A 23,048-nucleotide genomic window follows, 5' to 3' on the forward strand; every position below is an offset into this window, starting at 1 on the left:
TTCCACCATTTATGAAAAGGCATTGCTTCTCTTAAATAGGGGGTTTTCCACTGAACTTGTGTTTCCACTGTTTACATTCTGCATTCCAGATTATAAAATAGGCCTACTGCTCCACTGTTTATATATTACACTCTGTTCTACAGAGATCCCTTTTATGATACCGTTCGACTTCCAAGCTGACTGCCATGGCACCATTACTACGCTCCACATTGTAGAACAGACTTCTTCCACTGACCCTGAGTCACACCATTTATATAGCTTGCAAGCAGAGCCACATTGCTGCTCTTAATCCAGCATTTTACTAACAAGGGAATTTGGCTGGCCTCTGCAGACGCACAGTTGGGAAAAGCTAAGGCTCCTGGAAAATACCAATAGCCACAAAAACATTTTTTAAAGAATTAAAGGTCAAATTTGCTTTCAGAACTCTGAGGGATATTCATTGTGTATAGGAAGCAACATTTCACACCTTCAGAGGCAGATGGGGGCCACCGTGAGCCAGGGAAACAGGACACAGAACTGTGAATGTCTTCTCAAGCTATCAGAAATTGCTAGTCCTTCTTGAAGTACCCTATAGGCAACAGTTTGCCCCCACCCCAAAAAACCAACACATTCAACACTAGGCAGCAGCCAGGACATCCCTCCCACAGATATATTTACTGATGTGAAGAGAGTTATACACTGAGAGTAAGGTTTGAGAGATTTCAAATGCAGGGATGGGCAAATCCATCTTACTTCCAGTCCAAGTCATAATTATATATGTACACTCTTAAGGCCATTTTGCCCTGATTCTGCATTAATGCGGCATTAAAAAATAATAATCTGCACACAAATTTGCAGCTAATATATATTTCCAAATGTACTTTCTCTCAACATCCTTTTGAAACCTTATTTTAACACTTTTTAAAAAACAAAACAAAACAAGAAATGTGTTGTGGCGTTCCAAAAGGCTAGTGAATAACTAAGTTCCAGTTCTCATATTGTGAAGGGAGGTCATGAATCAGATTCAGTTCACACTGAAATTTGTTAAGATAAGATTCCTCAAGCAGGGGTACCAATTTGAATAAAATATTGGGGGTGGGGGAGATAAGCATAATTGATAACAAGTTGTGATGCAAAGACACCATTTGAAAGGCAATGCTCATCCACTTTAGGAGGCCTCGGCCCCCTCAGATATTTGCCAGTGAAGAGTGAGGAAAAGCTGTGGCAGGATCTCACCAGAGTTCTGTGAGATCTTATGGGATCTCACTGGCAGCCACCCCCACTGCTTCTCCTCACTTCTTCAGCAGTGATGGCAGTGCCCCTGTGGGATTCTGCTCCCCAAGGTGGCTGTTTCAGTCTGCCTCATGGGCAGGATAGCCCTGGTCAGGGTGTTATATAACAATAAAATATAAAACACCAATAACAACAATCCCCGGTGCACAGCAGGCACCATGCCACACTACAGGAGCAGACCACCACCCTGCCCCTGGCTCGCTACGCTACTGAACTTGGGCCAGGGGTGGCAGAAGGGTAGTGCGGTGGGTGCAGGTCACCCCGGGTGTCCCCACTGAGGAGGGTGACAAAATGCTGGGCAGCATTCACCGTGGGGTGACTCAGCATGCCTGAGTCATGCGTCTCTCCTGGGAGAGATGTGGTGGCATGGGCGCGCGCAGGCTCCGTGCTGCCCAAACGGCCTGCCCACTGCCTCCCCCCCCCAGCTGTAGGGCAGCTAAGTGGGAGGAGGCAGGCAGACTCCAGAGCCCCCACAGTGCACCCCGCCCTCTGCCCACCCCTATGGGCGGCTCGCCCTGCCCCTGGGTGTGCCGCCCCAGGTGCCCGAGCAGCTTCCACCACAAACTTCGTCCCCACAAAATATGCACTTCCTCAAAAAGGAAGACAGACCTTGATTTAGAGATAATGCCATAGGGGGAAGGATTTAAAATGCATAAAATAAATGCACCTCTGAGGAATGAGAAGTATGGCCACTATTATAGAGTGGAGTGTGTGAAAGCAACAGAACAACTGTGCAGTCTAAGGAGCCAGCATGCATATGCAAAAAGCTATCATCATCAGACAAAATTACAGAACCTTCAGGCTGGACAATTTTGAACCATCTGCCTTGAACATGAAAGGCTGGGAAATGGAAGCCCTGTTTATGTCAGTGGCATCATTCTTTAAAAAAAAGGTCAGACAACCACAGATTTAATATCCATATACCGAGACTTATGCGGTCAGAACCTCATTCCTGAAATTCATACGTCTATGCAAATGCACATACAAACTGAGATATTCTCAAGTGGCAAATTTCTTTCTGCACCCCAGAAGATACCTCAGACAGCTCCTTCTGCTCTCAGTGTTACAGCACTGACAACTGGTAGAGCAGATGTCCCGAAGGCAATTCCCTTTTAAATTCATATAAATACTTAAAGTGACCTCACAATGAAGATAATAAAATACAATCCATTGACTTAGAGGAAATTAGCTTGTACCTCATTGACTAGAGGAAATTCTAGACGATAACGTCTTCCTCTGACTAATATCCTTTGGAACACAAAATTAAAAACATCAAACAAAAAAATCTGCAATCATATTGAAGGCATGGCACAAAGATAGCAGAACATGATGCAGGAGATGCGAGGCTGGAAATGGAGGCAGCTGTCTTTTACTAGGGCCAAGTGCCAAGACCACTTCAGGATGCCTGTCGAAGGGGTTGGGAACCTGTGGCCCTCCAGATGTGATTGGAGTAAATTTCCCATGACCCCTGAGCAGTGGACTTGCTCCCATCAGCCCCGGCCAGCATGCCCAGTCATCAGGAATGCTTGTCATTGTGATATGAATAGCCAGATTCCCCAACCCTGCCCTACACTGTATTGGAGGCTACTCCTAAGGAGCTAGAATGCTTATGTGTCATTCTCCGACGTCACAGGAGCATAGTCAAACGTATGTCTGAGATCCTCGTTTCTCATATACATCCATCCAGCCCATAAAATATGTTCGCAATAAGGTTACTAAAAGGAAGTGTGTTGCATTGCATTTTAAAACAATAATAATTGGCAATCGGCTGATGAGAGTTACAGCCACGTGATAGATGCCATGATCAGTCAAGGGCAATCAACTGCAAAAGCAAGTTTCTATGTACAAGATGTCATGCTGGATGCAATCTACTGGAGGCACTGCACTAGGTTAAAATCATCCCCATCCATTACTTACAGCTGTGCACACAGTTGTCCTTGTTGGATTTGGCCAATGCAAATGTCTGCTAACAGACAACTGGTCACTCATCTGGAGAGGATGGGAGAGGTTAGTATAGCCTCCCTCCAGTGCCCTGCTTTGTTCTCAACAGGTGACTTACGTCATTTCAGCTGCCTGAGCCAGCCATACAACAAGTGAACAGTGATGCATCCGTGCCATCCTGAAAGATATACTCACTGCAAAGCATGGCTGAACAGCCCCCTTGTAGATATAGGTCTCTGTGTGTGTGTGTCTGTGTGTATAGTGTGATGGGGCACCTTGCCAAGGCCAATGGCTTCTGACTCTTCTGCGGGGGGTGACCCAAATGCACGTGCTATCAATTAGACAACTTCCCTGTGGGTGTCTAGACTGATGTGCAGTATAAGCAAATCACACACACATGGTTGCTGGCACATTGCTTTGGAAAGGAAAGACAGTAACAGACCATCTAAGGATAACAAATACTGTACATCAGATAATGTTAAACGGAGCTTAGCCAAGTGTGCTTTTTCTCCTTCAGTGGTTTTTTATTTTTATTTTTCATGTTTCAGTTTGGAGCAGGGTACTGTTTGTCTAGGAAAGCATATTGTGATGCAGATTGTTTTGTTAGGAGGGGAGGAATACTCTACTCCAGATGACCAGTAAAAACACTAAACATTAATTTAAGAGTGAATATAAGAAAACAAGGCCAAGAGAACACAGTGAAATAATAGGAACGTTTGCCGTTACAGAGTCCAGGTTAACTCGAGTCAGAAACATTGAATTAATTAACACACGTGGCACATTTTCTGTTCTACATGAAGAACTCAGTTGCACCACAGTGTCAATATAAAAAAGTCTTTGAAGTACTTCCATTTTGAGTTCCCTTTGTACAAGGAGAGCTGCGTCAAGAGATCTAAATGTACAAGAGTGGCAGGCCTGAAGTGGTTAGGCAACCAATCAATCAGACCCTGGCCATGGTTTATCCCCACATTATCTCCCCTTCCCACTCTTTCCCTCATTTCTCATCCTCCCTGAGACATTTATTTATTTATTAAAAACATTTATACCCTGCTTTTCCCAATGAGCCAAGGCAGTTTGGATACACGAGGTAAAACAATAATAATTTTCAAAACCATTTGACAGTAGCAATACATTAATGCTGCCATAGGACAACAGAGAGATAAAAAGATCTTTTAAAAATAATTATAAAACCATCAAAAGAAATTTGAAGCACTGCAAAACCCACTTGAAAAAGGAAATGACCATTTATGGTCAAAAGCCTTCCTAAACATGAAGGGTTTCGCCATCTTATGTAGCCTTCCCAAATCTGTTACCCTCCAGATGATATTGTACTACTCCTCCCATCATGCCAGACTATTGGCCATGCTGGCTGTGGCAGATAGGAGCTCTTGCCCAAAACATCTGGGGGACACCAAGTTGGATCTTATGGAAGGTCATTAGAAAGGGGACAGAATAACCCTCTTGGTAGGAAGTTCCAGGTCCTGCCTGTATCACACTCCTCCGCTTCCTCTCAGCAACCGGCTGGTTGTATTTCCCTGCAGACCAAACATGCCAAGAGACATGTTTCAAATACTCCAATACTTCAATACTGTTAGGCCTGCAGAATAGGAATCTTTTCCCTAGGCTCATTGTGTTTCTTTAAGTTTGAAGCTTTCTCTGCTCAAGATTTAAGTGTGACTGCTTGCTGGCAGCAAAAAATAAGAGTTTCATACGCCAGTAGGTTCAGTTTCTAGCAGAAAACATAATGACCAAGGCTTGTCTCAGAAGTGGACAATCCTAGCAGAAGACATGAGTCTCTCCAGCCTACATAGGGTTAAGAGCACCTGAGGGACACAATAAACAGAGCTGCCTAAGTCACAGAGAAAGAGGATCCAACCCAATCCCTCCTACTACATGAGCAGGGCACATTTAAACAGAGCTGCTGCCTGTCACATCTACTGTGGCTCAAACCTCACTGATTTCAATGGATTTATGTGCCTGATTCTCAGGGCTGGCTCAAGAAAGTTCGCTGCCTGAGGCAAAGGACAAGATGGCACCCCTTCCTGCACCATGTACAAAAGCTGAGCAGAAAAGCAGTTGAATCTTTCTTCAACACTGATGATGGGACAGTGTCTTCCGCTGGCCTGAAGGCAGCAGGCTAGCTTAGAGGGCACAGGGCAAGCCAGTCGCATCACCAGCAAAAAGGCACCGTGAGAGTTTACCAGAGAGGCCTTGCTGCCCTCTTTAGGACAGGGATGGGGGACTTTTTTCAGCCTTCCAGCCACATTCTCTCATGAGCAATCTCCTTGGCAGGGCCATCTTTAGCAGATGAGGCGTCGGGGTGCAAATATCCACCCAGCACCCCCAAATTACCACGATAGTGGGATGGGGAGCTGTGCACTGCCAGCCATCGGGGGGCGCAACTCTCCCCCATGCCGCTGTGGGAGAGCAATCCCCACAGAGGCTTGGGAGGGAAGCTGCGTGTCCGCCAGCCATATGGTTGGCGGGGTGCAGCTGGTGGGTATGCAGGGGAAGTGGAGGCCGCTGGCAAAGCCGCGCAGCTTCCCCACTCGCTGGGGTGCCTCTGAGAGGCCGGTGCCCTGCTGCGATGCACTACTAAGGCCTATGGGAAAGACGGTTCTGCTCTTGTGGGCTGCATGCTAGTGGTGGGCAAGACAAGGGGCAAAGGTATGTGCAACAACAGGTTTGACAAGTGTTTGACAGGTTTGTAAAGTTTCAACATACACCCACACCACACCTACATCACTCCATCCAGACAAAAGCACCCTATGAGGCCATGGAGCAAGACCAATGGAGGGAAATAGGAGCAGCACCAGATTTAGGGTGGTGTGGGCAGTTCCCCTGCACAGACTGCCAAGCCAAGGAGGGGAAATATCTATATTTATGAGGGGCACCAGATTTTGTCTTTGCTCTGGATGCCGTATTACCAAAGTCCGTCCCTAATAGGGAGTTTGGTCTGGGGAGGTGTGCAGCCTAGGAAGAACTCTCTCCACATCCTGAAGCCAACCATTTGACAGAATAATCTCTTAAGGTTCACGTGTGTGTGTGTGTGTGTGTGTGTGTGTGTGTGTGAGTGAGAGAGAGAGAGAGAGAGAGAGAGAGAGAGTGCCCTGGAACAATGCTAGGTCTGGGAAATTGGGTGGGTGTGGGTGGGTGTAAAATGGCAGCCCGAAAAGAAGAAGAAATACTTTAGAAAAGTAATAAGCAGCTGTGCCATGGCTGACAGGCAGCCTTACCTGCCCCAAATAATTTGTTTCCCCTCCCCAGAGAACATTCAGATTAATGATAAATCCAATTCATGCATATAGGGTTGGAAAAGCTGGCAAGCTCTACATATGTGGATGATTTGCCTACTGGAATCAGTGGATTCCAGGTCAACCTGAAGTTAGTATGCAAAAATTCCATGCATTTAGACTTGCACATGCAGAAGAGACATTTAACCATGCCTCTCTGGTGTGTGGGTCCCAGCACATAGAACAGCTTTCTGGCAGCAGTTGGGGGAGCGAGTAACATGTAAACCAACCCTGATTATCAATGTCTTTTGGAATTATTCAAACAGACTGCAGGTGGCATTACACAGCAGAGGACAAAACGTCAGAAACAAATGTGAGCAGAGAAAGGAACCAGTAAATCATCCTATAAAGTAAGAGCCTGACTTGCCTTATTGAGCCTACAAAATTAAAATATCTACATAAAAATAAGGATAGTATCTGGAAAACACTGACTGAGCTATCACATCAATGCTAACCCCTGTCCTTTGTGAGTGCATTAGAAGAAGAAAAGATGCATTCATATTTCACCTTCTCTGCCACATAAATAATTTTTACATTCTGGCAAAAACACATTTTATGAGAGCTACAAATCAAGGATTTGCATGTTTTCATTCAGTGGGGATCTGCAAGATGATTTCTCTAGCGGTTGATTTTTTAAAAATAAAAAAAATCCTGAAAGCATCCACAATGAAAAGAGTTGGGAGGGGCAAAACCTCTAAGCCATATTTGTCACATCAAGTACACACATCCATGGGTTATGTAAAGGGAAAAAAGAACTGGAACAAAGAGGCACACAAAAGGTTGGCGGACAAGACAAAATGCACCAGAGGAACTTACAACCGAGAAGGAAAATATGCTCTTGTACAATCTACAGTCCTTTCAATTAGCAGTTTATAGGCTCCACAGATATTTTATCACACGACAACAGATAAATCAAGTACTTCTGAAATTCAGGCATTTAGGGGAGACAAGAGAAGGCTTTATTGGAGTTCAAAAAACATTCAGTGACTGTAGTTGAGTAGATGAGGGTATCCCTTCAGCAATAGGTTTTACATTTCCAGTAGGTTCATTTACTAATCACTAGATTACCATTTTTAAATCCTCTCCCCACAAACACTGAAACTTCAGCAACAGAGATTATTAATATCTCAAACATTTTTTTTAAAAAAAGATTACTGATAATGAATGTTCTCATTGGGATAAATTCACAATAGTGCTAACGTGCTAGCTCCTTCCGTGCAAATATTTCTTACTCCCCCTCCCACTGCATGCTATTCTGGGGGTTCTCTCAACCAGTGCTGGATTTACGTATAAGCTAAACCAGCTATAGCTTAGGGCCCCACTCTCTTGGAGGCCCCCCAAAAACTTAAAGGGAAAAAACCTAGATGTACATTTCCAAAATATAAGATAAAAACAAATAAAATAAAACCTACATACATCAAGTGTTTTGTGTTGTGTAGGCTCCTATGATGTAAGTAATGGGCCCCGCCTGCTAGCCTGCTTCCTAAAATATCACATGTAAAGGGACCCATATCAAGGCTTCCTTTTGTTCCCATTTGATTTGATTTTTCAGCTGAATATTCTTGGCTGCTCTGCCAGAAAGCAAGTATGAGGTCTTGCGGTGTACGTTTGACAAAGTACAACAGCCTGGTTCAGGTGTCATTATGATCTCAGTATGGACAATCCATGGGGTTGATCCAGGCTAAGAATGTGTGCTTGCTGTGTCTCTCCTCGCATGCCTGACTTCAGCAAAGATACCCTGGTTTCCTAAACCACTGTGACATCTGAAGGAGGAAAGTGGTTTAAAGACTCTTGTCAAACCAAGGTATGAAATAAAGATCCAGAAACTGACTTGACTGAAAGCCACACACACACCCTTAAAAAAAGAAGAGGGGGGGCAGGCAGGAGGGGTTCTTTCTAAATATCCTAACAGAGAGAGCATGGTTAGCCTTCATTCATAATAATGCACTGGGAGGACTGGTTTAAGTGATGGGGGCCATAAGGAAAGTGCTAAAAAATCAGCTAGTGATTCTCTGCATACCAGACACTGGGGAATAGATGAGCAACAAGGGAAAGCCTAAACCAGCCTTTCTAAACCTGTGGGTACCCAGATTATTTGAACTACAACTCCCAACCCCTAGCTACCAAGGCCAGAGCTCAGGGATGATGGGAGTTGTATCACTTTCGCCTTTCTTGCCAGCTTCCAAAGGCACCAAGTAACTGGCCAAGAATTTCTGGACCAGATGGACCACTGGCCTCACCCAGTAAGGCAATGACTGTGCTCTTCATAGACATCCAAAGGGAGACAAGGGTGGTGCATTGTTTACAAGGATCATAAACTGCATAAAAGCAAAGTCAAGTCTTAAAAGCAGTAGCTCTGTTTCTTTTAGTTTAGTCGCTGCACTGTTGGAGCTCTCGTTTCATACTCAGGAACCATGTTAAACACCTGAAAATACAACAACTATAAACCTATATTTGCAGCAAGGGTTTTACTGTTCTCAAAAAGATAATCACTCTTGAATAACTGGAAAAGACTGGCCTAGATTTAATGGCCTAGTTCAGCCTGGGAAACAAGAAAGGCAGAAGGGGGCGGGGTCCAAAAAGTGTCAAGCCAAGATACACAATGAGATTTGGGACATGTTTAATTATGCTTTCATTTCTTTTTCTTATTACACAGATACATGTAATAAGCGGTAATATGTCTTGTCCCTGTAAACAAGCCCACTGACTTATAAAAAAAAATATTTGCTCAATATTGTGCCTTTCTTTTACATAGCTCTTACAACATACCTTCTCCCAAATCAATTGCTTAAGATGTTCAGCAGAAAGCAAGAAATTACGTACAGCAGTGGGTCTGTTTTACAATTCCAACAGTGAAGATGAAGAATAAAAAAGAGAGAGAAAGAGATTCAGATTCAGAGAATCTCAGCTCCATTAAATTAAAAACAAACCAACAAACACCAAGCTTCCAGTCCATATGATTATAAGGAAAGGTTTGATAAGTGAATAGCAAAGGTCTCAGTAGGAGTTCTGTGATTTGGAGATCATGACTATTGGATCTTATAAATCAGGGTATTCTTCTCCATCACTGGCAGAAATAAACTAAATTATGCATAAAATATAAAGTATACTATTTGGTTAGACTCCTTAGTGAAACATTTAGTGACTATTAGTCTCAAGTAGGTGGTTGCAGGCCATTTTAAAATCAGTCAAAGTTGGTGAAGCATGTTTTCCCATACCACCTGGTGGTGGTGATGGTGGCTGTTATTTTAGGACTCAGTAGAATGGACATATGTGAATAAATGTGTGGCCTTCCTTGTGGTTGCTCCCAGCCTGATGTATTTTGCATCCTATCACTGGTTTTGGTGACGTAAACAAAAAATGACTGCAAAATGTACCGGTATTTGTTCTGCATCCCACCAGACCTTTGTGGGCAGTACAAGGAAAGGAGCCCAAGGCCCAAACTGTCACCTTAAATGTTAGATCACCACTTTTTATGGACTCTGCTGACTCAAGGTGTTTGTTGTGGGATCAGTGTCCCTTGCACCTGCAACATCTTTGCAGAGTCCACACATTGTCGTCGGCATAAAAAATAGCCACCCTACATTTTCCATCTGTTCAGTCCAGATTCATCCTTTCTGGGGGAGTGGAGTAACTAATAAGTAAAAAAGAAAAAAAGAAAAGTTGTTGCCAGTGATCTGCCTGCAAGATCTCAGAAATCTGCAAATTAAAACACTCTTCTAGAGTTGAAAGTAGGGACTATGGGAACTTTGTTGAAGAGGCAACAATGTATATTGATGCCTCTTCAACAAAGTTCCCATAGTCCCTACTTTCAATATACCTTCGCACAGAATAGCCCCAGTTGCCATAACCATGTGAAAGATGTACTGTGGGGCCATTCTGCTGCTTGATCATGCAGTGTGCTCACCACATTGAGGCCCCCTCACACGTATACACAATTATTATTATTATTATTATTATTATTATTATTATTATTATTATTTATACCCTGCCCACCCGCCCATCTGGCTGGGTTTCCCCAGACACTCTGGGCAGCTCCCAACCAAATATTAAAAACACAATAGAGCATTAAACATTAAAAACTTCCTGAAACAGGGAAGACATTACATGAATGTGTAATTGGACATGGTGCAGGGAAATCTATTCATACATGGATTCTCTCACTTGGCTGTGGTGTTGAAGCCACTATGCATGGGAGGGAAATCTGTATGTAAGAACTGGGGTATGGTATTATATAAAACCCTTTTTTAATTTTTATATATCTAGGGAAACAACTTGCTAAATAGCTATGGCTGAGGGTGGGGTCACCATTCAATTCCCTCTTTCAGGCACAATAGCTGGAAATGATTTTGTCTCATGAGCCACAGTTGGCTGCTTCAAAATCAATAAGCTCTCATATGCAAACCAGGCAAATTTCAGACTGCAATGAAATCTAGCTGGCAAACAAACGCTTCCTTTTCCCCTTTGGATGAAAACAGCCTCAATAGCAAAGAAAAACTCTTTGCCCTCTTCTTCCTCTTCCACCCCCTTTTCACAGCCATAAGTAGCATCTGCAGAATAAAATCAATCAAAGCCAGATTCGGAAAAAGTTGCTTGTTATGACTAGGAAGAGCGCTATTAAAATAACGAAGAAAGAGGAAAAATGATAAAACAGAAATAAAAGGGCAGAAAACACAGTGTAAATGCAAAACAGGCCATTTCAAACTGTTTGGGTTCAAGCCTGCTTTGGGGGAATTTTCACATTTTTCATAGGACATTAAGGCTTCTGGGATTAAAGAGACCCTTGTGACTTACTGTAGAGAGCCAGTGTTCACTACAAATGTGCCTTTACCAGTTGGATCATTTGAGCAAAAAAAGCTGTGAAGGATGAGCAGAGTGGCATCCCATATATTAATAATAACATGGAGCACTTTTTTCCTGGCAGGTTGAAGTTTCCCAGTTGAGCAGCCTTTTGCAGTTCCTGGGATGGATGAGTAAAGCTTTGTACTGGGATGTCTCAGACGCTTACATTGTTTTGTTTTTAGCCGGACACAGCCTGAAAATAATTGCCTATAGGCAAGCTCTAATCTCATTCCAATCTTCACCAGTAACGCTGCCCAAACTCGTATATCCTAGCTCCATAATATGAATCTCAGCACATCATAGTACTCATTTCCAAATATTAGGCAATCATTATGGACCCAAAGTTCTTCTCTTGCCTGGATTTTAATCTGAACCAAAGAAGAAATTTTAAGGTCCAGGAAGAGGCAACTAAAATGACCAAGCAACTCCCTTGGGGGGGGGGGGGAAAGGTTGCAGCATTTAGGGATTTTAAGTTTAGAGAAAAGGTGAGTCTGAGGCATAGCTGTCAACGTTTCCCATTTTTTAAGGGAAATTCCCTTATTCCGAATAGGATTCCTCGCAAGAAAAGGGAAAAGTTGACAGCTATGGTCTAAGGGAGCATGATAGAAGTTTATAAAATCACACATGGCTTAGAGAAAGTGGGTAGAGAAAAGGTTTTCTCCTTGTCTCATAACACTTGAAATCTTGGACATCCAAGGCAGCTGAATGCTGGAAGATTCAGAACAGACAAAAGAAGGGACTTCTTCACACAGTTCACAGTTCAACTATGGAGCTCGCTCCCACCCAAGGCAGTGATGGCTTCCCGTTTGGATGGCTTTAAAAGACGATTAGATAAACACATGGAGGATAAGGCTACCAGTGGCTACTAGCCATGATGGGTATACTCTGCCTCCATGTTCTGAGGCACTAGGCTTCTGAATACCAGTTGCTGGAAACGGGGGCAAAACTAGGCTTTATTTCACCCAGGTCAAAGATCCAGTTTGGCACCTACCCCACACACATTTGTGTACACACACAGGCTGGGAGCCTCAATGGAGGCTTCACCCAGGACAAAGTTTGCCCCCCATAGCTACGCCACTGGAAGCTGCAGGAGGCAAGAGTGCTCTTGTGCTCCATTTCTGCTTGCAAGCTTCCCACAAACATCTTGTTGACCACTATGAGAACAGGATGCTGGACTAGATGGGCCGCAGGCTCTCCTTATGTTCTTAAATCCCTCTTCCCATTTGCTTCATTACCTTCCTTACTGCTTGGGTAGGGGTGAGATGAAAGGAGGAATTTTTTTATTGCCCCCCCCCCCCTTCTGGTGCCTGGCCTGCTGCTCCAGGTGCCAGGAATGCTGGGATAAGTAGTTTTCTCATTAGTATGCCAAGAGCAAGAGTGGGAAGAGACATTCCTTCACCCAATCACAAAAAAGGGATGGTCAGGTATTTGAAGGGAGGAGCTTTCAAGGCTTTCTAGGAAGTTGAGGAAGAGTTCAGACCTTATTAGACTCGCAGTGGCTTTCCCACAACAGTCACTTGAGGTACTCACAAATATTTCTTGTTCTACATTTACTACTGTAAACATGATAGTAATGAAATTACTGCTGACTCACCAATATTTGCTTAAATGTTATAGGCCTTAGTTCCTTTCAATTGCTTTGTGTGCATGACTTTCTGTCCCAGTAGGTCAGGGAGATATTTACCTTGTTGAGACAGAGGCCAAGAAGGACATTTGTCTGTGTATTATGTCACAGGATTGTGGAGGTGTCTGTGTGAGAGAGTGCTTGCAGAAGATCTAGAGCACATGTGGAGTGAGTCCCAGGCAGAGCCAATTACAGGTGGATCCTATTAGGAGCTCAGGTGAAGAAAGAAACAGGAAGCTTCAAAGTTTGCTTCCTGAGTAGTGAGAGGAAGCTGAAGGAAATCTAAGAACAGCAGATGGAGGAGGAAGAAACAACGCTCTACAAAAGATCATCTCCATTCTTTGGGAATTTATTACCATGCTGTTGTATACTGGACCTTAGTACATGATCAACCCTACAGAAGCTGGTCGTTCTGTTTATTTAAAGGACCAAACTCAAATACCAGCTGATAACATAATTCTGCCCACACTCGGTTTTCATTCCACCCCTCACTTCCTTTGGCCTTCTGCCTTCTCTTTTCCAAGGCCCCTCTTCCTTCTCTCCTTCCAGCCTCCCCCCCCCCAATATTATCAGAGCCATTCAGCCAAAGGCAGGAAGAGATCCTAGAGTCTCCTTACCTTCTCTGTGGTATGAGTCATTCACTGCCATGCACTTCATTGTCGTCACCCCCAGATCTCGTAGCACAGATATAATCCGAAAGTAGTATTTGATACATAATGTTCGGTGGAAATATTTACAGTAACAAGAGAAAGACACAGGAAAGTAATGCAGTCACTTTCACTAAATGTTCCAAAATAACACCCACCACGTCTGGCTGCTGAGTTCCTGGAAGCTGCTCCCCCACCCCCCAAAAGCAAAGGAATGATCTAAATTAATGACTAAGCATGTGGGAGTTACTTGAATAGCCATAAACAGACCAGGCCAATTCACATAAGTGAGGATAACCTCTAGCACAGGTTCATGGCTGCTAGTAAGCATCTGGGGACCTGGTGTGCAATCTTCAGCACAGGCACCAAATAAAGCCAAAGTTCCTGTCAACTCCATTATTCACTCTATACATGGACTAACAAGTAAAAAGTGTTTAAAATTCAAGGGTCAGTTGCTAGGTTTCTTAGAGAAACTCGGATTCTACTGCCCACCTCTGAGCTCCCTCATTTGGTACAAAAGACAGCCTCATTACTGTAGGTTCTAAACCAGGGATGGGCAACCTGTGACCCTCCAGATATTATTGGACTCCATCAGCCTCAGACAGCATGCTCAGGGGTGGTTTTAACAACATCTGGAGGGCTACAGGTTCCCCAACTCTGCTCTAAACTGATGAGCACTTAGGGATCCTTCCTCACGTCAGCCCTGGGGAAAGTGTCATTTGAGCCTGTTTCATATGTTTACAGGGCTGGTCCTCTTTTGAGCCATGTGTCTCAGGCAGCAAATATGAAGGGATCCTGGAAAGCAACAGAGGATGAGGAAGATTGGGGGGGGGGGCAGAGATTGTGGCAAAAAGTGTTGACAGCCCCAATCTGCTTCAGGCAGTGTGATATGGCTGTGAATGTTACATATTATTGACATTTACTTGGGATCTGTTGTAGAAAGAAATAGAGCAGAAACAAAATACAGTTTTTTCAAAACCCAGCAAAACTATAGATTACCAAAAAGAAAAAAAGTTATAATGTTGAAATTTGCCTTCAGAAATTTTACATCCGGCATCTGAAATCATGATTTCACATCATAATTTCACAATCTTCCTGTTTTGCATTGGTTAAATGAATGATGTTTCCTAAATTCTTTTACATCAGTTGGCAGATACTGATGACATCTACTGACATTTTGACATCTACTGCTGCATATAACATATTGGCTACGACTTATCAAATACAGCGTATCAGTTGTCAGATATATTGGCAAAACGCTAAAAGTCATATGTCAGATTCAGTAAATACTACATCCTGCTTCAAGTCAGATGTTGACTGCAACAGCTGGCTGCTACGTGATGGCTACTGTCAGATACTGGTGGTAGCTGTGTGTCCAGCTGAAATATTTTCTAATACTGACACCATTAAATGCTGACTGATGCCAGCTGTTACATAATTGCCCAGTGTTGACTGCTACTGCAAAATGTTTGGGCGTCAAATGCATTGTTGAACATCAAATATTTACCAAATATTCAAATAAGTATTTGAATGTTTGCAAGGAAAGATTAATTTGGGTGCAAATTGGTTTCAGCTCTAAAATGAATGTCACAGCCTTTATCTCCCCCACAACACAAGAAAGACACCATTTATGTTCTTCCCACTAAACTCCTAGCACAGTGGTTATTTTTACTGCTATTTTGTCATTCCAATCATGCAATTGGCACAGAGGGAACCATCCAGGAACAGCCTTCCCTTTTGCTTTGCTGGGTATAATCAATCCACGAGTGCTTGCATTGGCTGCTTCTGTATAGATGAATGGGAGATTCCCCATGTGCAAAACATCTGAACTGTGAATACCCTTTGGATCAAGGTGCATTCTCCTAGATATCCCAGTGTCATTCTGTCCTGGTTGAACATACCAACCAAGGAAAACTGTATATACACAACACCAGGCAATGCACACAAAAAAGCCATTTCTGTTTTATTTTTTTTAGCTTTGCCTAGAATCTGAGAACTTGCAGCTTGGTCTTGATACATCTTTTTAACAAGCAAAACAACAGGCTTCTGGATCTTTAAAATCTGTTGCAAAGGACTTGGAATGTTGCTTGTCTTCCCTCCTCCTCTTCCCAACCCTTTCATAAAAACCTTGCATGCAAAACAGCTTCTCTTGCATCTGGCCTTCTCCCTAGCAAAGTAAACAACTTCCCCTGTCCCGACAAATGAACAGCAAACTGGTGGAGCATTGCAGGGGGGGTGGGAGAGACAATTTTCCTTCCAACTCATTTACAATCAGTGTTTTTTGTGGTGAAACAACTATGCCTTGGGTCCAATCCCTCTTCTTTCTTTTCTTTACTTTTGGCTATCGGGATATGCTTTTGGTGCCACACCCCTCCCACACCATATGGCACCACATGTGCTCAAGTCAAGTCCCACATGAGCAGAGAGGAGCGTGGAAATCCACATGCCTATCAAGTATTTATTTTCTTTTGTCTGCTGTCTAGAACAAGGGGGAGTGCTCAAAACAGAAACCTATTCTTATTCTTATTATTACTGCCATCATCATTATCATTCTGTTCCCTTTCTCTGGAACAAACAAGATGTTTACAAGGTTGCCCAAGTATGCTGACCAACTGTCTGCAGCTGATAGGACACACCAAGGCTGTCCTGTGCTAAACACCACACATGATGTGAGGACCAAATATGAAACCCAGTGGAGAAGCAATAGATCCTCAGGGTGGCAATGGCTGTACTTGAAATCACCTAGTGTTAAAAATATTGAAAGTTTGAGTTCCCAATGTCCAGAACAGAATAAGTAATGTGGAAGGGAAAGCCAAATTATCATTATCAGGCTGATTTTTTTTAACCTAATCATGTCATCTTCTTCCTAGGACACTAAAAGAAGCCAATTTGTGCAGTTGTAGTTAAAGACAACTAGAATCTATTGCTCTGCGTTTTACTTTGTGCTGAACATGTGGCTTTAATGTATAGTTTTACAACATCTTCTGTGAGATGGTCTATGCTCCCAAACTGGAAGCCAAAAGACCTGGGTTTGGGGTTTGTCTTTTGAATTATAGTCTTCAACAAGTTTTCAGGGCAAACTTACAAGAGGTTAACAATTACAATACAACAAAGGAAAGCAAAAACATTTAGACATAGCGGGTTCAGATCCAAATTCTGCAGCCGACTTTTTATGTAATCTCAGCTTCCATCCTGTGTGTGTGTCTCTCTCAAATGCACCACATGGAAGGCAAACCTGTTTTGGACAGAATGTTTTGCCTCCTATGTGCATAAATAGCAGGGCGACTGTTGCCTTGAACCCATCAGAATTCTCCAAGGGTACTGTGAGAGGGAAATGATGCACCTTAACACATTAATTCCATCCAGAATGGCCAACACTCCCTTTAACCACACCTAAGGAGCCACACAGAAGCCAGCGAGTCTCAACATTGTCGGGATGTGGGACTGGGACTGCTGCTCCGGCCCAGATTCATTGAAAGCCCTTTCAGCTGAGATGGCTTTTGAAATGCTGCTTTGAACCTCAGAATTTACCACAGCTAGTTTTTCTACAAATCTACTGGGACAACGGCCTCATGAAGTCATTTTGTGTGTGTGTGAAATAGTCTCAAATGTATCTTTCCCCGCAGATAAAGCCATCAGCTAGATTTAGGACCGGGGGCAAACATGTTCAAGTTGCCATGCAAAGGAACGCCGTGCCCTACATCGTTGAAGCTTCATGTGAGGATTACACAATGAAATACTGCGAGCCAATTTAATCATCTCAGTGCCGTTTGTTGGCCTTGAGGATGTGCAGATGCAGTCGTCCCCTACATGTAGATGAGGCAAGACACCATAAATCCCTTCGCCGTCTCCCTGGTTCACTTTCTGTCATGGATCTATGTAGAGCCAGAGGGGAAAGGATCCATCCTGCAGCTCCGCTACTTGACAGAAAGGCCAGCAGCTGCAGCCCTCCCTGTGCCAAATGTAAGAAACAGCTTTGTGCGTCACTCCAGAAACGATGTTGCTTCATTCCAGGCACTTCTGTCCAATAATCATTTTGCTCCTTGGAGACATGCACCCACTTCTGTGTCCAGGACCTGACCTCCTAGGTACAGCTGTTGCCTCCTGAGCTACCAGCAGCAGCCAAATACCAGCTGGCAGCCGAGTTGCTTCTTGCCTCCCAGAAGGGGCTGCTTTGACTGCTGGGGTGGCTGGGGCAGGGGCTGCATTGGAGGAGAAGTCCCAGGTTAAAATGCATCAGGACTGCCTGCAGCTGAGTGGACTGCTAGCCATAAAAGCTAGTGGGGCCACGAGCCCTTTGTTTCTTCAAAAGGCTAGAGAGCCAGGGATCCCAGGGACTGAATCCCACATTTACCGTGGTTCTTTGTTTTGCATTTTTTGGGTGTGTTTTTTTTAAGTCTGGAAAAAGAGTGACACCAGGATCTGGAGTGCCCAATGTCAGCAAGCAACAGGCAGTTCATATAAATGATGAATCTCTTTTGCCTGTCCCTGTGTATCTGATTTCTGTGGAAATGGGGCTCTTAATGGGGGAGAAAAGTAGGGTTTGGGGTTGGGTTTTATCAGCATTCGATTGCTAGGACTCCTAGTATATGGGCTTCTTATTCTATAAACCATTCTTGTGTTAATCATGTATGTTGCCCATCAATAAATTAAAAAGTTTGCACTAGAAAATGTCAATATTTGTCTAGCTCTCTAAAAAATGCAATTTACCTTCCCCACCTGCCTACGCAATGTAAGAGCTGGCCACACTGCGGAGGGCTTGGCAGAATCTACTTTCAGTTTTAAAAGTCTGTGTTTCTATGCAAAGTCAAATCTGCATTCAGTAAATAACCCTACTTAGCATTTACGTAGCAATCTTGAGTGTTCAAAGCAGCGCTACACATACAGTTTCTCAGTGATCTTTACACAGCAACCACAGGGTAGGTCAGTAGTACAAAGGGGAACTGAGGTTATGAGATAATTGCCTGTAGCCACCTAGTGAGCTTGTCATAAAGGTGACATTTGAACCAAGGACTTCCTAGGGGACGGCTCAGATTATTACCCCCTACATTACACTAGCCAGGTCTCCCACAAGATATACCGTATTTTTTGCTCTATGAGACTCACTTTTTCCCTCTGAAAAAGTAAGGGGAAATGTGTGTGCATCTTATGGAGCGAATGCAGGCTGTGCAGCTATCCCAGAAGCCAGAACAGCAAGAGGGATTGCTGCTTTCACTGCACAGCGATCCCTCTTGCTGTTCTGGATTCTGAGATTCAGAATATTTTTTTCCTTGTTTTCCTCCTCCAAAAACTAGGTGCGTCTTGTGGTCAGGTGCGTCTTACAGAGCGAAAAATACGGTGTTATCCAAACATATGGCAGTTGTTGCCTGATGCAGAATTTCTACTGTATGGCTCTGCTGACAGGATGCTCATTCATGGCTACCTCACAGTGTGCTTTTCAGAGGAAGGAGCCACTTGGCTACATGCCCAAGACTAGTTGACCACTGCTGAGGGAGGCAGGAATGAAGTTGGCCAGGTAACCTTTTCAGGGCCAGCTGGCACTGCAGACATGCTGGCTCTCCACAGTCCACTGTAAAAGGAGGCAGAAGGCTAACTTTGAAGTCCAGTGGCTAACTTCAAATTATTGCATGTTTTCTTTTTGAAAAATGCACCCGCTGAAAGGGCCACAACAGCTGAAGACGCCATTCTGGATCAGATGAGCCATTTGCAGGCTGCTGTTCAGACACTTTGAAAAAGAGAAGGCTTAAGCAGGAGTGGGAGAATTTAAGAAAGAAGTTCGCCTTCCATATCTACCATTAGCCATTCCACCATGTTACTGGTGGCCTAGGCCACAAGCAACCTCCTCACACCAGCCTTCCCAAGCTGGTGCCCTCAACATGTCTTGGACTTTAATTCCCACCATCCCTGGCTGGGGCTAATGGGAGTTACCCCTCCAGATGTTTTGGATGACATTGGGTTGAGGAAGGCTGTTCTGCTTCCCTCCCTCTTTCCAAAGGCCTACTCCATTAGCAAAGGCCCTTCTCCCCTACCTTAGCCTCACACAACCTTTCATTGCTACCCAAATGTTCCTTACCAAATTCTCACTATTCTTGTTGCCTTTCACCCTAACCCCATTAAACCCAGTTAGGAGACAACCCAGGGCGCCTGACAACCAGCTTTTTCTGTGGTGAGTCCCAGATTTCCTGATCCTTCCTTTTATTTATTTTTTAACTAAAAAAAGAAAAGAAAAACTTGTCTTATATGGACACACTGTGAAGTGCAGCACTGGCAAGACACCACTTTCCTGAATACATATAAAACAGCAAATACAGACTGTATGGAAATTTGTGTTGTGGGCCTGTTCCCCAAGTCCCTAGTAACACCCTGGGCCCCGTTGTATTGTACTCATAACATAGCTGCTCTACCTTAAGGGTAGCACATCTGGTGGGGGACACATTGAGCTGCTTTTGGAGTAGTGTGTCCACCTTTGGTCCCCACCCTGCACTCAGCTCTCACCTGTGGCTCATAGAAGCTGTCAGTATGCAACAGCAGCCCAAACCTGGGAATGGCTTCGACTGGCTGGCTAAACCACATGATGGTAGCTGATGGGTGAATTAGGGACTTCCCTTGCATGCAAAGACAGGCTCCAGTGGATGGAGCGGACGAGACCAATAGTGGCTCCAATGCTCAAGAAGCCAGTTTCTGAACATGGTGTGGAGGGAAATAAGGAGTAGTTGGGGTTTGTCAACTGGGAAGGTAGCCTATCTAGGAGAAGGAAAACTCGGGTCCTAAACTTCTGCTGCCTTGTGGGATATCTTAGGGAGCAGAAAAGGCTAAGGAGTAAACTCTACACAAATCCAGAGTGTAGGACAGTTGGATAGTGTCTTGTATGCCTTCTTCTGGCAACTCCCGCAGCCAAGCTGGTCCCAAATGTATTGCTCTGCTTTCCTTTGGACCACATCAGCAAGGCCTGGACAGCCCGGGACCTCCATACACACACTGCCCAGGCCTGTGCCCTGGGGAGGTCACTTAGGTGTTGCTAATGCAGCAGTCTGACTTCATCCCGAGGCACACTCCATTGCCTCTCGAGACACATGCCCACCTCGCTGAGTCAGAATGAAAGAAAACCACAATCCAATACTCCGTTTCAGCAGTGGATAAACCAGATGTCCTTGTGAAATGCAGAAGCACTCATCTGCTGTGGTTTATTCCCAGTATCTGGTAATCAGAGCCATGCCGCTTCCAAATATGAAGGTGCCATTTTTAATCATTTAAATTGTTCATTATTCCAAACCCCACAGTGAACACTGACTTCACTGCCCTGTATAGCACACATGCGGTGCTAAATATTCAATAGTGGCTGCAAAGCAGCTGTGCTACATAGAATACAGGAGGCCAACTATTCAGTCAAACCAGCTCCATCCAAAACGGTAAGCCATCTCTTTGTAAATCCAATACTGTATCCTTTTGGAAAACCAGCATATATTCTGATTTTTTCTTTTCTTGTTTAAGACCAGCTGTAGGTGGACCCAGGGCTTTTTCTCATTAACTACTGTGTGGCAAAAAAGTCTCTCTGATCGCCCTCTGTTTTGGACCAACCTGCTAGCTTAAGTAGATCATGACGCACTCTGAAATATTTGTTTTGGTTAGTTGTACACAAAAGGGGCAGGCAGCTCCTAGCAGTTGTAAGCAGCAAGCGACACGCTGGACACTCAAAAGGAGAGGGGGGGGGTGTCAAAGGCAACTAATGAGCAGAAGGGGTGTGCGTAAAAGTCCTACTTAGATTGCCTCTCAGGGGAACAGCTGTTTCCTTGTAAACATTTTATGACTTGTTCTGATTTCAAGTTTGAATGAAAAACATTTGTTGTGGCCAAGGTTTGAAGGCGGCGGCGGGGGGGGGGGTGGAGAGAAAAAGAAGGTGTCAGTGGGGAAGATTCAATGCTTGTCCAAATGACAGGCTCTCAAAAGCAGAAAATTCAAGTTGTATATGCTCACATGAAGCCTCCTCAGTAACTGAGCTGCTGCTTCAGTTGATCATATAGAGAAAGCAAAACAAAAAAACAGGAAGGCATTGCTCCAGAGAGCCTACAAAGGGGATGTAGGTAGCATCTAACAATTTTGTGTCCACATAAACCAATATTTAGTGGTATGTTGCTCCTGAAAAATGATATTTAATTCAGCTACAATACCCCAAATCTGTTATTATCTCCATGACATGTTGTCTTCTCCTCTTTGAAAAACCCATTGAAGCTAGCGTTGAAAGTTAATTTTTCACTAAGCGAAACAGTAAAACATTTTTTACCTGCCCTGACTGTACTGCTAACTTTCATGGGTTGACTCCTTGAGTTTCAGAATTTAGAGATGGAATGGAATGAAGCAGTTCAGCCTGCAAGCAAATTATTAAAAAATAAACTAGGGATACCTTCAGAATGATCACCCACTTTGATTTTAAAAACAGCAAGCACAAGGCTGGAGACATTGTAAAGACTAACATTTATTATGGTATAAGCCTTTGTGGACTAAAGTCCACTTTATCCATTTCACTATTTGGAGATTTTGCTATGTTGCTGGTTAAGAAAGCACGACTCATGACCCTTTGCCTCCCAAAGACCACTCCAAAGATCAATAATCTACCATCCGGACAGATCAGTTGAGTAGAAGCCAAAGCACTCACCAAGCTTTGACATTCTGTGTTGTTTTGTACATTTGTAGAAGAATTACACAAGAGGACAAGCTGGCACCACTTTCAATAAATATCCTCATCCCCAAACAATTCCTCTGTCCAGCCATCCAGGCTCCAGTGTACAGCCCATGGGTGTAGCTAGAAAAAACTGGGTGGGGATTAATTCTCTCTGTGCCCTGCTCATCTCCTAGCTTTCCACTACCTTCCACCTTCAAATCTGAAGAACTTCTGCTGGTGGTATTTTTTTGTTCTGAGGGCATATTCAGTCGAGCAGCAATGTTATGCAAAAATGAAGCCAGAAGCAGCTTAGCACAATTGAATCCCCAGGCAATCACTTTCTCCTTGCCTAAAGTCTTGATGTGGAAAAGGGAGTCAGGAAGAAATGCCCTACTAGGAGCTGTGTGAACCAGGTTATGTATCATAGGATGAACAGAACATCCTTATATCTAAGCTGAAAACTTGCTCAAGTCAGCTTAAAGAATGTATCAATTGCTTCTGCGCGCATACACACACACACACACACACACACACACACACACACACACATATATATATATATATATATATATATATATATATATATATATATATATACATACACACACATACACACACAGCCGTACTTTAGTTTTTGAACAGCTTGCTTCTAGTTTGGGCTCCCAAACAAGGCAAACCTGGAATTGAATGCGAACGATTTTTGGAAGCCAAACGTCCAACGGGGCTTCTGATTGGCTGCAGGAGCTTCCTGCACCCAATCTGAAGCCACA

At 43.8% G+C, this 23,048-nt stretch overlaps 1 long non-coding RNA gene across 1 annotated transcript in view; it reads right to left on the reverse strand.

Moving 5' to 3' along the window:
- LOC310704196 overlaps positions 1-13,750 on the reverse strand; it is a 206,462-nt gene extending 192,712 nt beyond the window's left edge. The window contains exon 1 of the long non-coding RNA XR_014524630.1: positions 13,590-13,750. This is a non-coding gene — a long non-coding RNA (uncharacterized lncRNA). The remainder of the gene's footprint in view (positions 1-13,589) is intronic.
- Between the last annotated feature and the right edge of the window lie 9,298 nt (positions 13,751-23,048).

The sequence above is a fragment of the Podarcis liolepis genome, assembly GCF_965112155.1.
Source record: "Podarcis liolepis genome assembly, chromosome: 1".
Taxonomy (NCBI): Eukaryota; Metazoa; Chordata; class Lepidosauria; order Squamata; family Lacertidae; genus Podarcis; species Podarcis liolepis.